The 14315-nt window shown below is 41.2% G+C and overlaps 1 pseudogene across 1 annotated transcript in view; it reads right to left on the bottom strand.

Annotated features, from left to right (window-relative positions):
• Positions 1–14315, bottom strand: part of LOC311041932 (NACHT, LRR and PYD domains-containing protein 3-like) — a 120571-nt pseudogene that overhangs the window by 10398 nt on the left and 95858 nt on the right. The window lies entirely within an intron of this gene.

Below are 14315 nucleotides of genomic sequence, written 5' to 3'. Positions count from 1 at the left end.
CTCTTTTTTGGAAAAGAGGCAAGACGTGTCTCATGGGGTTTTTTATGGTTTAGAAGGAGATGAAAGTTCAATAGAGATAGAGTGCATGTGTGCGTTTGTGTGTGTGTGTGTGTGTGTGTGCGTGCGTGCGTGCGTGCGTGCGTGCGTGCGTGCGTGCGTGTGAAAGGGTGAATGTGAATTACATTGTAAAGAGCTCTGAGGAACAACGCTATATAAATGCAGTCCATTTAATTCCATTTCCCAGAAAAGTGTGAATTTAACAGCCTTCAGATAACATGTAGGGCTGTTGCAGTGAGTGTGAACACTAACCACATCCTCCGCATGTTTTCTTGCTAGGCTGTTGATAAGACAACAGAGAAAGTATCACTTACGAGGAAGTTATCAGGCAATTATATGCTATGAGTTGTGTAATGTAGGTAAAGAAAATGCAAACATTTAACACCCAGGACCGAGACAGGGCTTAAATACACAATATTACAACAAATACACAATATTACACAAAATACTTTGACTACGCCAGTTGGTTTTACACCACCAATAAGTCACCAACCAATTGAGTCTTACTTTAACACATCAAGTGACAGAGGTTTTTTAAAACAGGGTACATCCAGTGCCAGCACTGTTTACCCTTTACGCTGATCTGTTTAGAGCTGTAGAGGCCACCACGAGGACCCGGATGTAAACAAAGGGTGTCTGCGCGATGGTCGAGGGTCCCGTCTAATGACTGGAACAATAATATTTCTAACGCGATCCGCCATTGCAGAGTGATCGCCCATCAAACATGGCTCGTTTTCACCACGGTAAAAAAGATATGGAGGTATGGACCTTTTTCTCAAGATCCTATCATCCTATCAGTGATTAAAATAAGGTTTTACTAGAGCTTTAGGAACCGAGTAGCTCAGTAAAGACACCAGATGTTACAAAAGACATTTTATTTTCACATTAAACACACATACAGTTACAATTTAGGCCACATTACAGCACATGAGAATAACTTGTGGCCATCCTCAAGATATGTTACCAGATTTAAGCCAGCGGACCATCAAAGTAAAGAAGTTAATACACAGCACACAGAGAGAGCTTTACACCCAATACTATTACGTTTCACTGCACTGTAAATAGCACACATGGCATCCAAGGAGGGAGGACCAGTGGTGGGGAAAATACTCAAATGTTTTACTTAAGTAAAAGTACCAATACTGCAATATAGAAATTCTCAGTTACAATTAAAAGTCCAGAATTCAAAATTGACTTGAGTGAAAGTACAAAAGTATTGGCATCAAAATGACTTAAAGTACAAAAAGTAAAAGTACTAACATGTTTGAAAATAGCATTGTGAGCCTGTAGATCTGCTATTTTCAAGTAGCATATGTATAAAATAGGGTTTAAGTGGTTAATGTATGTTTCATAAAATCATCATTTATATCTAAAAAGTAACTAGTAACTAAAGTTTTCAAATAATTGTAGTGGAGTAAAAGCATAATATTTGCCTCTGAGATGTAGTGGAGTGGAAGTAAACGTTCTGGAAACTGGACATACTCCAGTAAAGTAAAAACACCTCAAAATTGTACTCAAGTACAGTACTTGAGTAAATGTACTTAGTTTACTTTACACCACTGAGCACAAGTGCGAACGATTGCCTGGCATTGCTGGGTGGTGGAACAGCGACAGGGATGTCTCTAGCCCCTGCAGCCAGCTGAAGGATCCTTATGCTACCCACACTCTGTCCCCTGTGTTATTGCTTTGGTGTCTGTGGAATGAGTCCCAAGGGCCTGTGCATGGCAGGGACGTCCATCTCCCTGAGGCCCAAGGGACTTTAGGAGCCGCTGGGTGGATAGTGCATACTCCAGTGTAGATCTACAACTGACTTCCAGTGGATAAGTGAAGATATGTCCAGTGGGTTAAAACGTCACAAGATAAAATAAAGTAAACTTTAGCATACGTTAAAAATTCCACCCTTACACGGTACATCAGTATACAAATCTATGTATGGAAGAGAAGCCATGTTGTTAGGTGATTGGTTTTCTGCTGCTTTTCAGTGTGGTGACAAGTAGCAGGGTGGTGTTAATGTAGCTCTGACCTGACATGTGCATCCTGTTGTGGTTTACTCAGCTCTCCTCTGCCTCGCTGGCAACTATATAAACGTATGTAACTTGATAGTTTTATGAACTGCCTCACAGTAACTTGGTAATACTTGTATACAATTCTTTATTTTACACTGAACAGGTTGACATGAAAGAGAGAAAACACACAGCATGGTGGGTGGAATCCTTCTGACTGTCTGCTGAGTCTGACTGCAGTCCAGGGGCCAACACTGATATTTTCACAAATTGGTACCACCTAAGGTGACCGTAAAGTTTTTGTATTTTTGTCTTCCTACATGTCTCTAGTTTATATTTTGGTATGATAACCCTTCCAATCTTGTAGCTTAATGGCAGTTATCACTACCTACCGGCTAATGTATCCGGTAGGAGACACAAAGTAGAATCTTTGTGTCTCCTACCCCGGGCATCAAATTATTGCGACAAAAAACAAAATATATCCATGTATTCAAGGCTTCAAGGGGTATGCAATTGATAACTTCTCAGATTTTGGTGTTTGCAAAAAGACTGCTTTCCATAAGCTTGTAAAAGTTGACCCTCCTTCGGTCTAGGGTGGTCAAAGCTGAATGGGTAGAGAGTCCCCCTGGAAAACTTCAAAAAATGATTTATTTTCTATCAATTGCACACCCCATGAAGCGTTGAATACATGATCTAATCTATCCAAACGTTTCCTGAAAAAATAAACTTTGCCTGACTCAAGTTGGGTACATAAAGTAATGAAGTGTAATTTGGAGTCATCTTTATATGTTTTATTAATAGTAAAATACAGAATGCAATAGATAAAACTGAGTCAATTCCATCAAAATGGTAAAATGCTAAAGCTTCTTATTCTAAATAACTAGAAAACAATATTCAAATTGAAAAGTTGAAACTGTAATGTGACATGTATCTAAATGGTAGAATATTATTCATTATTATAATCCTTTATCGACTAACTATATGCAAAGAGAAGTAATGCAGGTTAAACCTTTTTATGGAATGAAAATACTGTATAGAATGATTTTTCTTTTTTTTCTTTTTCATGTATAGTCTACACAAAGGTAATTGTACAGAATAAGAGGCGAAAGCTAAATGAGTTGGGTTACTTCATATCATTATCAATTCACCATAACCTACAGGTATTCAGTACCGAAACAATTATTAGCCTAATTTAGCTCAAAATTTGAAGTACAATACAATACTCCATACTACCCTTAGAAATGCACCCGCATCCAAACTGCTTGCTGCATTGACTTCTCATGGGAGATATACCACCAAATACAAGAATATACTTATTGTATACATTGCATCGCATTTGCATGGACAAGAATAGCTGTTTTGTGTGACCAGTTTCTGAGTGTGAGAGAACTAGATATAACTAACACAAAATAACACAAAATATATAAAAAATACTGATAAATACAATGTGATAGGTTGGGCCAGTATACAGCCCACCCTCAAAGTTTACAACCCACTGCCTGCCCCCAGAAAGTCATGAGTTATTATTGTTCTGTAATGAAGGGCTGGCAGGCAATGTCATAAAAATGTTCTAATTAATAAGGGCCCTTGTCCACAGAAAGCATTTTACGCTTTGCATCTGCGTTATTTGCACAATATGGTAGCTTAGCTGAAATAACCTAAACATGCATTTTTCATGGTTGTGGTAACGGTTCAATGTCAGGTCAGAAATTACCGGGTTGTCAGACACAACCAAGAGGATCAAATGACCGGTGCTCTTCTCCAAGAAACGAGCTATTGCCTGAGCACCCAGGGCTGAAACTTCAAATATTTATTAAAAAATTACAAAAAATGAATGTACTCTGTGAGGGTAAAATGCATGGAAACAAATGGACACTTATGGGTCCATTTGGTTCCATTTTACCCTCTCAAAGTTAAATTAACTAGACCATACCCGTCGGCGCAGCGCATCCGTGGGGGGATATGCGCACATGATCTGGCAACCCGGGAGGCAGTTCGTCCCATAGCTGGGCAGGCCCGTAACCATGGCGACAGTGTTTGACAGAAAAACGCTAATAAGAAGCTGAGATTTGATGAAATTGAAAAACGGGCTTCACAGTTGCGTTCAGATGGTAATGGTCAATGGCTGTGTGCAAAATCAGAGCAATTGGTCCAGCCAGTGAGGAGAACCGGGTGTCTTCACTCACGTACTCACCACCACTACAGAGGTTACTAGAATTATAGTAGGATGCCCGGGCGGCCGCGATGGAGAAAAATACACAGTCAGTGGCCAAACTGTTGGAGGTGGACTATTTATTTTACAGTAAATTAAAATATAAAATGCCCAAATTCATAAAGATCTCCGGTGTCATTATAAAGTGAGAAACTGTGCTCAATATATCTCTGCTGTCCGGCAACTCCAAAAAGTAAATTTTTCAGGAAATGAAAAAAAGTGCAGTTAGGACTCAGGAGGTTCTGTTCATCATTGATAAGAACAGCTGAATGGACCTCCAAGCTCACAATGAGGTTGGAGGTCAAAAGGGGGTGGATCCTGGAGTTAGCTAAACCAGCTAACTCCGGTGGACTTCCCTGGTTTAGCAGACAATTTCAGGATCCAATGGAGTTAACTGTTTTTTTCAGAAGCGCTTTTTAATGCTTTTCATTGGTTTAATATTTGTTTTACCAACACACCAATCTGGGAACCCATCGCCAAATAAAAAGGAAAAACAGCACCCTCTGCTGTTTTTTAATCTTTCACTTGGCTCTGGGCCGAGCTAAATGGAGCACCCGTGCGCAACCGGGGGTTCTGGTCTGCCCTCAGCGCTCCACTTCCGGTGGTGCACTTATGTTTTCATTCCCACTAACAATATTTCTACACGGAACACTAACACCACCTCTCCCAGAGAACATGGATCGTTTTGGTTATAAGCCCACTTGTTTCTATGATGAAAGAACAAGTTAAAATGTGAATATTTTTCCATGGTTTTGTCTGCTTCAAGGACACTATTGTTAAATGAGTTTCGGCTTGTTTTCAGTGGAATAGATTGGGAAGGGAGCGCACAGACAGTAAATCCCGCCCACTACATTTGATTGGCTAAATCGCGGCCTGCTTCCGGATCTGAAGGCACGCCCACCTGTAAGCTAACGCGCACACGTTCTGAACGGGGCTCTCGACAGATTCAGTAGCGTAGCTCTGAATCTGTTCTTGAGAGATTACCAACGCACAGACGTAAAGGGTGTTCAATGGCCCTGATTTATGGAAAAAAATGCAAAAGCGTCAAAATGGAGTTAGCTGGTTTCTGCCGGACAGCAACGTATCATCGGCCTTTTTCAACCGCTTTCCATACACGACGCAAAAGTCGATAGGTACAGCTACAATTACAGCCACGCAGGTGCACGTTGGACAAGACTTGAGGCCAGACCAACGTTAATGCACCTAAGACCGCATTTTCAAATTGCAGACTCGCTGGGATGGTAGTTTTTCAGCTGATCAAGGAAAACATTTGTTGTGATTCTCATTTCGGAGACGGATAGCTACACGGTAGCAGCATGTAGGCTAAGCCCCCTCTGTGTAGTGTGTGTGTGTGATTAGGAACTGAGTAGACGAGACTGGGACACACAAACTCTATTGTGTGTGAGAGATTTTAGATGTGCGCGTTAACGTCCAGACTTGTGCATGTCGGCGCACAGACGCACGCTACAGGGAATGTTGTCTGTAACATCCATGTTCCATGGTACAAATGTTGTTAGTGGGAATGAAAACACAACAGCACTGCCAGAAGTTGAGGAGAGTAGTAGACAGGCCGACATCCGGTCTGAAAACAGGATTCTCTTTTTTTGCCGATGGGTTCCCAGATTCGGGTTCACATAACCCAACAACCTGCAAATTACACAACTGCACACACACACACACACACACACACACCCACCCACCCACACCCACACACACACACACACACACACACACACACACACACACACACACACACACACACACACACACACACACACTTATTACTATGTATATTTGATTATTTGTGTTGTTTGATATGCATTCTTGACTGAAATCACATTAAAACATTACATCTCATTAAAACACATTAAAGCACATCACTGCACTCTATATTCCTCTATCAACTGTCCATCATTATACAAGGGCAAACAAAGAGTAATCTTTTAAGATTAGTGGATTGAAGTGTTGGAGAGCCATGTTGTTAGACAGTGCTGAAAGCTAATAAGGCTGCCATTGTAGTGGAAGACAGCAGAATGTGTGTAGAGCAGGGGTGCCCAAAAGATAGATCGCAATCTACCAGTAGATCACAAAGGCTGTGCAGGTACAGACCACATGACATGCCAGTTAAAAAAAAGAATAATTAAAATATTTAAAAAATCACAAAACTCCTCCTTTATTTGGCATCTGTCACTTGGATTAAGGTGACTTGATAGATTGACATCAAGAAGGGCCTTTCATCGGCTTCTATAGTAGGCAATGCAATGCTTTATTTTCAAGAGTGTTGCTCGCAAATGTCAGTTGTATTATAAAGTTATATAAAAATGTGCAAGGCAAAGAACCCGAAAACCTAACACTTCCATACAGAATGGGAGGAAGGCTCCCTCCCCCACTATTTCCCATTCCAAGTGTGTTTGTTTGTCTTTATATGTAACGCCAGTGCGCCCCTAGGGGCCTAACGGTAAGGCCGACGGAAATGGCAGTGGATGTGCTGGATGCAGCTTAAAGTGAACTTTACTCAGGTATGTAGTTTCTCACCCGACCTTCCTACCCGTGTTTTTAAAGAAAAAGGGCGACAATGGCCAAAACTCAATAGAAAATCGGTGATCGAAAACAGGCGAAAGTGGACGTTTTCAAGATGTTTTGGACATTATCTCCGGAACGGAAGGTCCAATCTGCAGTTCAATATTGTTGGATGCGTGACTTTAAGGACATTAAGCACGCAATGACACAATTGTTCGGTGCCCTCTCCAAATCTCTCTGCACGTCCCTGGTGACAGCGGCTCAGAGGTAGAGCGACCGCTTGGCAACTGGAAGGTTCCCAGTTTGATCCCAGGTTCCCCCTGAGCAAGACACTGAACCCCTAATTGCTCCTGATGAGCAGGTTGGTGCCTTGCATGGTTTCCTCCGCCATCGGTGGGTGTATGTAATAAACTTTGTAAAGCACCTCCAATAAATATAAATGCACCATTTTATGATGGTTTAATGTAAAAAAGCAGATGCTTATTGTTTTTAAAGGACCATAGTCTGAACACTACCTCACTGTGTATAGTCATCTACCTTTACATACTTTCACAGCCCACACAACTACACTGTTTATTGGAGGTCACAGCTGTTAAGAACACAACACAGTACCAACACACTGATAACTTTAACCAGTCCTGGATGCGACCTGCCTTTCTACCCCCGGTCTCAGAGACGGGTGGCGGGTGCGTTGAGAGCCTGGCGAGTTGAGGCAAACGAGTTGGGGCAAACGCTCTCCCCACAACATGATTTACGATTCTGTGCCTATCGGTACATAACTCGGACGGGGCTGAGCAGGCACAAGCGAACTTCGCAACGTTCGGCAAGGCAATTATCAAACAGCCTGTGTATAAATGTTTAAAGTGGTTAAACAGATTTCAGATTTTTATATATTGACACATTTAGCTGTGGACTCCCTGGAACCCCCTGAAGGACCCCTGGGGTCCCCGAACCCTACTTTGAGAAACACTGCCATAGAGTATCTTGAAGTCTGCCGTGTGTGTGACCACCCCTGCCCCCCTTCTTCTTCTTCTTCTTCTTTTTCTTCTTCTTCTTTCTCCTTTTTTTCTTTTCATTTTCAGCAGAACAGCCTGAGAGGACGTGTGGTTGGATGTGCTTCCTGTTGTGGTTTCTTTCTCTCCTCTGACTGGCCTTGTGTTGCTACACTATGTGTAGAAGACAAAAGATAAATCTATAATATATGAACAAGATTTATATCTGATAAATGATTGCATTGTAATATGTGCTATGATCACTATTAGAATGTTGTAAAAGAGTAAAGTCAAACCTACAGTAATATTGTACAATGGTTGGATGGAAGTGTAGAGGAGTCATGTTAACTTTTTAACAGTGACATGCTGCAATGTTGCAGAGGAGCAGTGGGTACAATGTAGTGCTTCAAAGGAACTACACCACCCTCTCTGTTTCCGAGATCAGCCGGCCACACACGCATACACACACACACACACACACACACACACACACACACACACACACACACACACACACACACACACACACACACACACACACACACACACACCCACACACACACACACGCACACGCGCACACACACACACACATGCACACGCAATCTCACACTCACGCACACACGCACACACTCACGCACACACACACACACACACACACACACACACACACACACACACACACACACACACACACACACACACACACACTTTGCCCACATGTAGCAGCCCCACCTCTCACTCACAGTGCTGCCCTCCTCCCTCATCTCATCTTGTTCCTCTTGCAAACAGCTGTCACAGATAGTTATGATAGTATACTTTGTGGGTGTTGACTTTGTGACACAAGCACATAGAGAGAGAGAGAGAGAGAGAGAGAGAGAGAGAGAGAGAGAGAGAGAGAGAGAGAGAGAGAGAGAGAGAGAGAGAGAGAGAGAGAGAGAGGGGGGGGGGTACACTTATGAGTTCTATTGTACGGGCGATGTGCCCCAATGTTTTTTTATCATCAATAATTTACCCTACACTTAATAGTTATACTATTCTTATTACAATTAAATCATCCTTAACCTTAAAGTTAAATTAATCATTTCTGTGGACTTAAAAATCATTGTTTGCTCTGGCATTTGGCCTTTGTGCCCTAAAAAAATTATAACACCAAAAATTAAGTGGCCTTGCCCATAAAATGACAAAATTCCAGGTCTGGTCAGTATTACTGTTGTTCTTTCATCTGATGTTAATGTTGTTATTTGTAATGACAGAGAGCGGCTCAGCTCATACAGGATGCATTATCTGACTCTTATCAATGTCTTTCTTTCTTTCTTTCTTTTTTCTTTCTGCATCTCTCTCTCTCTCTCTCTCTCTCTCTCTCTCTCTCTCTTATCTCGCTAGCCAATCACAGCGCGTCTGCGAAGTTTGAAGTTAATTTCATCATGTGTCTCGCTAGCCAATCACAGTACGTCCTGCGACGCTTGGCCAATGGCCGTGTTTTCCACAGCATGGCGTCACAGCGAAAGACACATTTTCACGACAGAAAGAAAAAACTTTCGCCACGGATGGCTCCTAAACCCACTTATAGGAGCGGTTGCACCGCTCAAAAATAGCACATGCACACGCGTTGCGTTTTATCTTTTAAAATATGTTGTACATAATAAAACAATTATTGGGAAACATACAAAAAATATTATATGTGTCCCGATCCATTGTTTGGCAAACACTGTTTTACAGAGACACTGTGGAGAGCATCTTGGCTTGCTGCATCACTGTGTGCTTTGGGAATTGCAAAGCATTTAAATGCCCCTCCATCCAGGACATCTTCCAGTACGCAGAGCCTCTTCCATTATGAACGACCCCCCCACCCCTCACACAGACTGCCATCAGGCAGGCATCTGTAACAGCATCTTGCCCCCACAGCCACATGGACACTGGCAGCAGGCCACAAAAGAAGCTCCTTATAATAAGACACCTGAACGACCGAACCAAATTAACCCCTTAAGACCTGAGGCCGATTCTACAAATGCCTTCTAAATCAGTAGTTCACTCCATGGAACTTGGTTCTAGAGCTCCTCACGGGTCCCCTGATTCTTTCCGGTGATTCTTTCCGGTGAAGTCTTTCCGGATCTGCCCATCCGGCCGCCTGATGACGCGGTCACGCGGATGACGCGCCTGGTGACGTAGGGTTACTTCCGCTCCTGACCGGATCATAGACCCGAAAAGATATGCTGCCCAGGCTAGATTTGAGCAGGTGAAAGAAAACAGCAGTAGAGTTGAGAGTTGACTCTCATTTTCTCATCTACTTACAGTAATAGAAATGGCTTCATCTCTCTGTGTGTACAACACAAATGTTATTTCTTACTGAATGACATTTGAAAGTGAGAGTATATAGAATACTTTATTGGCAGTTTAAAAAAAATCACAATAATGAAATTGTTGCCAACATGGATTATACACAAAAAAGCTGTAGCTTGTTTCCATTGTGGTCCAAAGAGTAAACATATGCCCCCGAGGTGGAAAGACTGGTGACACAAGGTTAGCCCAAACCAGCTGTTTAGAGGCTTTGGTCTCTTTATAACCTGCAGGTCTGCTTGTTTGTTGTTTTACAACAGTGCCATCATGTGGACATCTATGGTTAATCTTTGGTGTCTCATTCAATGCGCAGCCCCCCTTGAACACCAGAATTACCCTCAAATGCTCACTATGCATGCAGTAGGCCTGGTAGGTACTTCTCACACACAATAAGTCCTGTCCAAGACAGACAACTATTGAGGATGACAAGATCTGCTCTGTTCTACCTGCTACTGCACTTCAGCCTTACATTGTAAACTATAATAATAATAATAATACCTGGAATTTATATAGCGCTTTTCTGAGTACTCAAAGTCGCTTTACAAGGCTAAACTAAGTAGAACACAAGCAAAACAGAACAACTTTGATAAGAAAATACAGAGAATAAAAAGTTAAAAAGGCCACAGAAGGCATGGGAATAAAACAAAAGTTGAGACTAAGGTGGTAGGAGATCAGCTAGGTGGGGAAAGCAGTTCTGAAGAGGTGGGTTTTGAGGGAGGTTTTGAACATTGGCACGGGTGGGGGCGGTTTTGATGTGAGGTGGGAGTGGGTTCCAGAAACTAGATGATCTTGTTGAGTTCCTCATCTATCCATGTGTAGAACAGGCCTTGCCATTTAGAATTTGGATTTTTTTAGAATAAAACTATTCAGAAGCATAATCTTCTAATTCTAAATCAATTCCCTGTATTGTAAAAACATGTTTTTAAAAAAAAAAAAGACCCTGCTGTGGTGTTGAGAGATAAAGAAAGTTGTGTATGAAATGGAGAATTTATAAAAGTAAAGAAAAGGCCGCACACTCATAGCCACGATGCAGGATTTATTTAAATAAAAAACAAGTTTCGACTTGGAAAGGTCTTCAGGGAATGAAATGGAGACTTTGAAAATAAGTAACGATGGGAACGATGCTATGGTGGAATTGAAATACAAGGGGAAGAACCACAGAGCTCAGGGAAGGCACATGCCTATTTTTTTTTATTTGTTACACAAAAATAAATCAATCAATTTAACTTAAGCACATTGCTAGGATAGTGGTGGAAAAAGAATGGCAATGTGTTGGCCAATTTATTTTGTTTTTGTTATTCTGTAACAGATGTGTGTAAGTCTGTCTGTATGATTCTGACACATATCTATTCTATCTATTAAAATCTAGCAAATAGCCACAAATGTGTTTATATGTACGTACAGCAAAGAAAACTGAAATTAAGAACTGGTTCTTAAGAAATCAACAAATCAAGCCTACATACAGTATAGGATTGGTTGGGTAGGATTGGTTCTCAAAGCAGTAGGAGTAGGTTTGTTATACCTGAGGGTTTTCTCTGCTGTTTTAGCCCCTAGATTGAATTTAGATTTCACTAGACATATTGGTAGGCAGAGATCTCCAATACCTCTGTCTATGTGAAACTTTAAATTGTAACTGAAAGGTCACAAAGAAAGCAGTCAACCCTACTGTAAAAATGCTCATTTAACTATCTATATTTTGTATATGTATAACTATGGGCTTATCAAAAGTACATTATTAATATAATATGTTACATAACTATACATGAAGAGAAGTAATGCAGGTTAACCTTTTTTTACAGAATGGAATCATGAAAAACTAGAAAAAGTGCTCCTCGGAGCACAGGTCTCCGCCAGGTCACGTTGTTATTGTGGCCTCCTGGTGGCGCTATAATAGGCCAATGTGAAAAGGGTGGCATTTCTTCCTCGGCCTAGTGGGAATGAGCGTGCATTCACGATTAGAGGCATTTTGTTGCAAAAATGTGTTTTGCTAAATTAGACCTGCTGGTGGCTCTATAACAGGCCAATGTGAAAAGGGGGGCATTTCGTCCTTGGCCTAGTGGGAATGTGCGTGCAAATTTTCACGGAAATCACACGGTGCGTTCATGATTTGAGACATTTTGTTCAAAACGGACCAATCCTGCCAACTTTGGAAGCCAACCTTAGCCAATCAGGATGGAATATGAAATATCGGACAGATCCGTCTTGATCACATGACTATAGAGATATTGTGTACCGATTTACGTGATATTTGGATAAAATCTGTAGGAGTATAATCCAAAAATGTGTTTTGCACAAATCGGCCTCCTGGTGGCGCTATAACAGGCCCATGTAAAATATTTGGGGCAGAGGTTCTGCTGTGGCATCCAGGGAGTGTGTGTGTGCAGTTTCACAGCGACCGGGCCAACGGTGGCGGAGATTAGCTGCTCGCAGACAGAAGGACGGACACACGGACGGACGGACGGACGGACGGACGGACGGACGGACGGACGGAGGGTAAAACATACTCTCTCGCCATGCCTTCGGCCTGGCGGAGACAAAAAGGCAACTTTACAAAATCAGAGACTAAAGCTAAACTATAGGCTACATCACTATATTACCAATTCACCAATCACCAGTCAGTTTTATATTCAGCATTAATGCAATCATTTGGCAAATGTACCTTTAAATGTAATCTAATTCAGACTGTTGATCCAGTCTGGGTCTAGAGCGGATATGGAAACAGAGCTTGCATGTAAATGACTGAAAACAGACTGTAAGGGGGCCCTAGACCGGATCATACTGGTTAGGAATAAAAACTAAGCTTTTGCTGCCTCTTCAACTGCCGATAGCTGGACAGTTAGACATAAAATGTTTAAAATGATCTGCCAAAGCCTGCCTGTGTGAGAATGCAGTGCTGTGGCATGAAACTGTTTGTGCTGAGCGCAGAATACTGAACATTCTGCCAACACACAAATCAGTACATTGACCCATAGTTCCATCAAGGCACGTGAAAATTGTCATGAGTAACTTTTGGGGTTGTGAAGTAACTGCAATATTATTACTCAAAATGTTATAGTATTTAGTTATAGTAATGGTTGTACTGGAAAAAGTAATACTATTACAGTAAAGTGCTAAGAGAAAACTGAAGACACCATTTATTCTCAGGTCAAACCTGGAACATCCCTTGGTAAGATTCTTTCTTTCTTTCTTTCTTATCTTACATTTTGCTATTTTCACAATATTATTGTGTAAATAGCCGATCTAAAGCTCACAACGCCTCGCAATGCCAGAGCTTGTAGATCGGTTATTACATTTTTTAAATATTATTTGACAATTTGGACACTTTTTTTTTTAGGTATTAAAAATGTCTTAAAAGTCATTGAATTGTCACTGTCACCTGAGAGACACCCCAAAAACTTGTGTGGGGACCCCCTGGGGGTTCCGACCCACAGGTTGAGAGCCACTGATGTAACCGAAGACATTAGATTCTGAACTGTCCACAGCCCTCCTTTGAGACACAGACTGAGTAGACAGAAATGGTGCCATCTAATAATAAGCAAATGAGCATTAGTGAGGACCAATTATGCACCTTTTAAATGAGATCCAGATATGTACAGTATGAGTCATAATATCAGTGTGGATATGTTGTCTTGTCTTCACCATTCTCCAGACATCTTGATTTACCATCCTGGAACAAAACATTATACAACTTTAAAAACTTAATCCCATATACAGATGTTTCACTCAGATAGATTGTTTGGGCTAAATATAGTTACTGTATCGATTTATAATCATTGAATCATATTGTATTGTGTCACTATAAATGAACAAATATCATTCATCGGATCGGATCGGATCATCAACCATATCCATATGGTGATGCGTATCGTATCGCTATTAAAATGTTTCACTAATAGTTTCACTAATACTGTATATATGTATATATATATATATATATATATAGAGAGAGAGAGAGAGAGAGAGAGAGAGAGAGAGAGAGAGAGAGAGAGAGAGAGAGAGAGAGAGAGAGAGTTATGTATGTATTATATTATATGTATTTATTTAAAAATCTTCCTACGGAATGTTCCAGGTTTGACCTGAGAATAAATGGTGTCTTCAGTTTTCTCTGGAGCTGCTGATTCAGTGAATGGAAAACAGTTACTAATCTGACTACTTGAACCATACACGGCTGTCTGCATGTTTATTCAAAGCTA

This window comes from Gymnoscopelus microlampas (genome assembly GCF_963454915.1).
Source record: "Gymnoscopelus microlampas genome assembly, chromosome: 3".
In the NCBI taxonomy this organism is placed as follows: domain Eukaryota; kingdom Metazoa; phylum Chordata; class Actinopteri; order Myctophiformes; family Myctophidae; genus Gymnoscopelus; species Gymnoscopelus microlampas.
The sequence above is the reverse complement of the archived record's forward strand: the minus strand, read 5'-3'. Positions and strand labels throughout refer to the sequence as shown.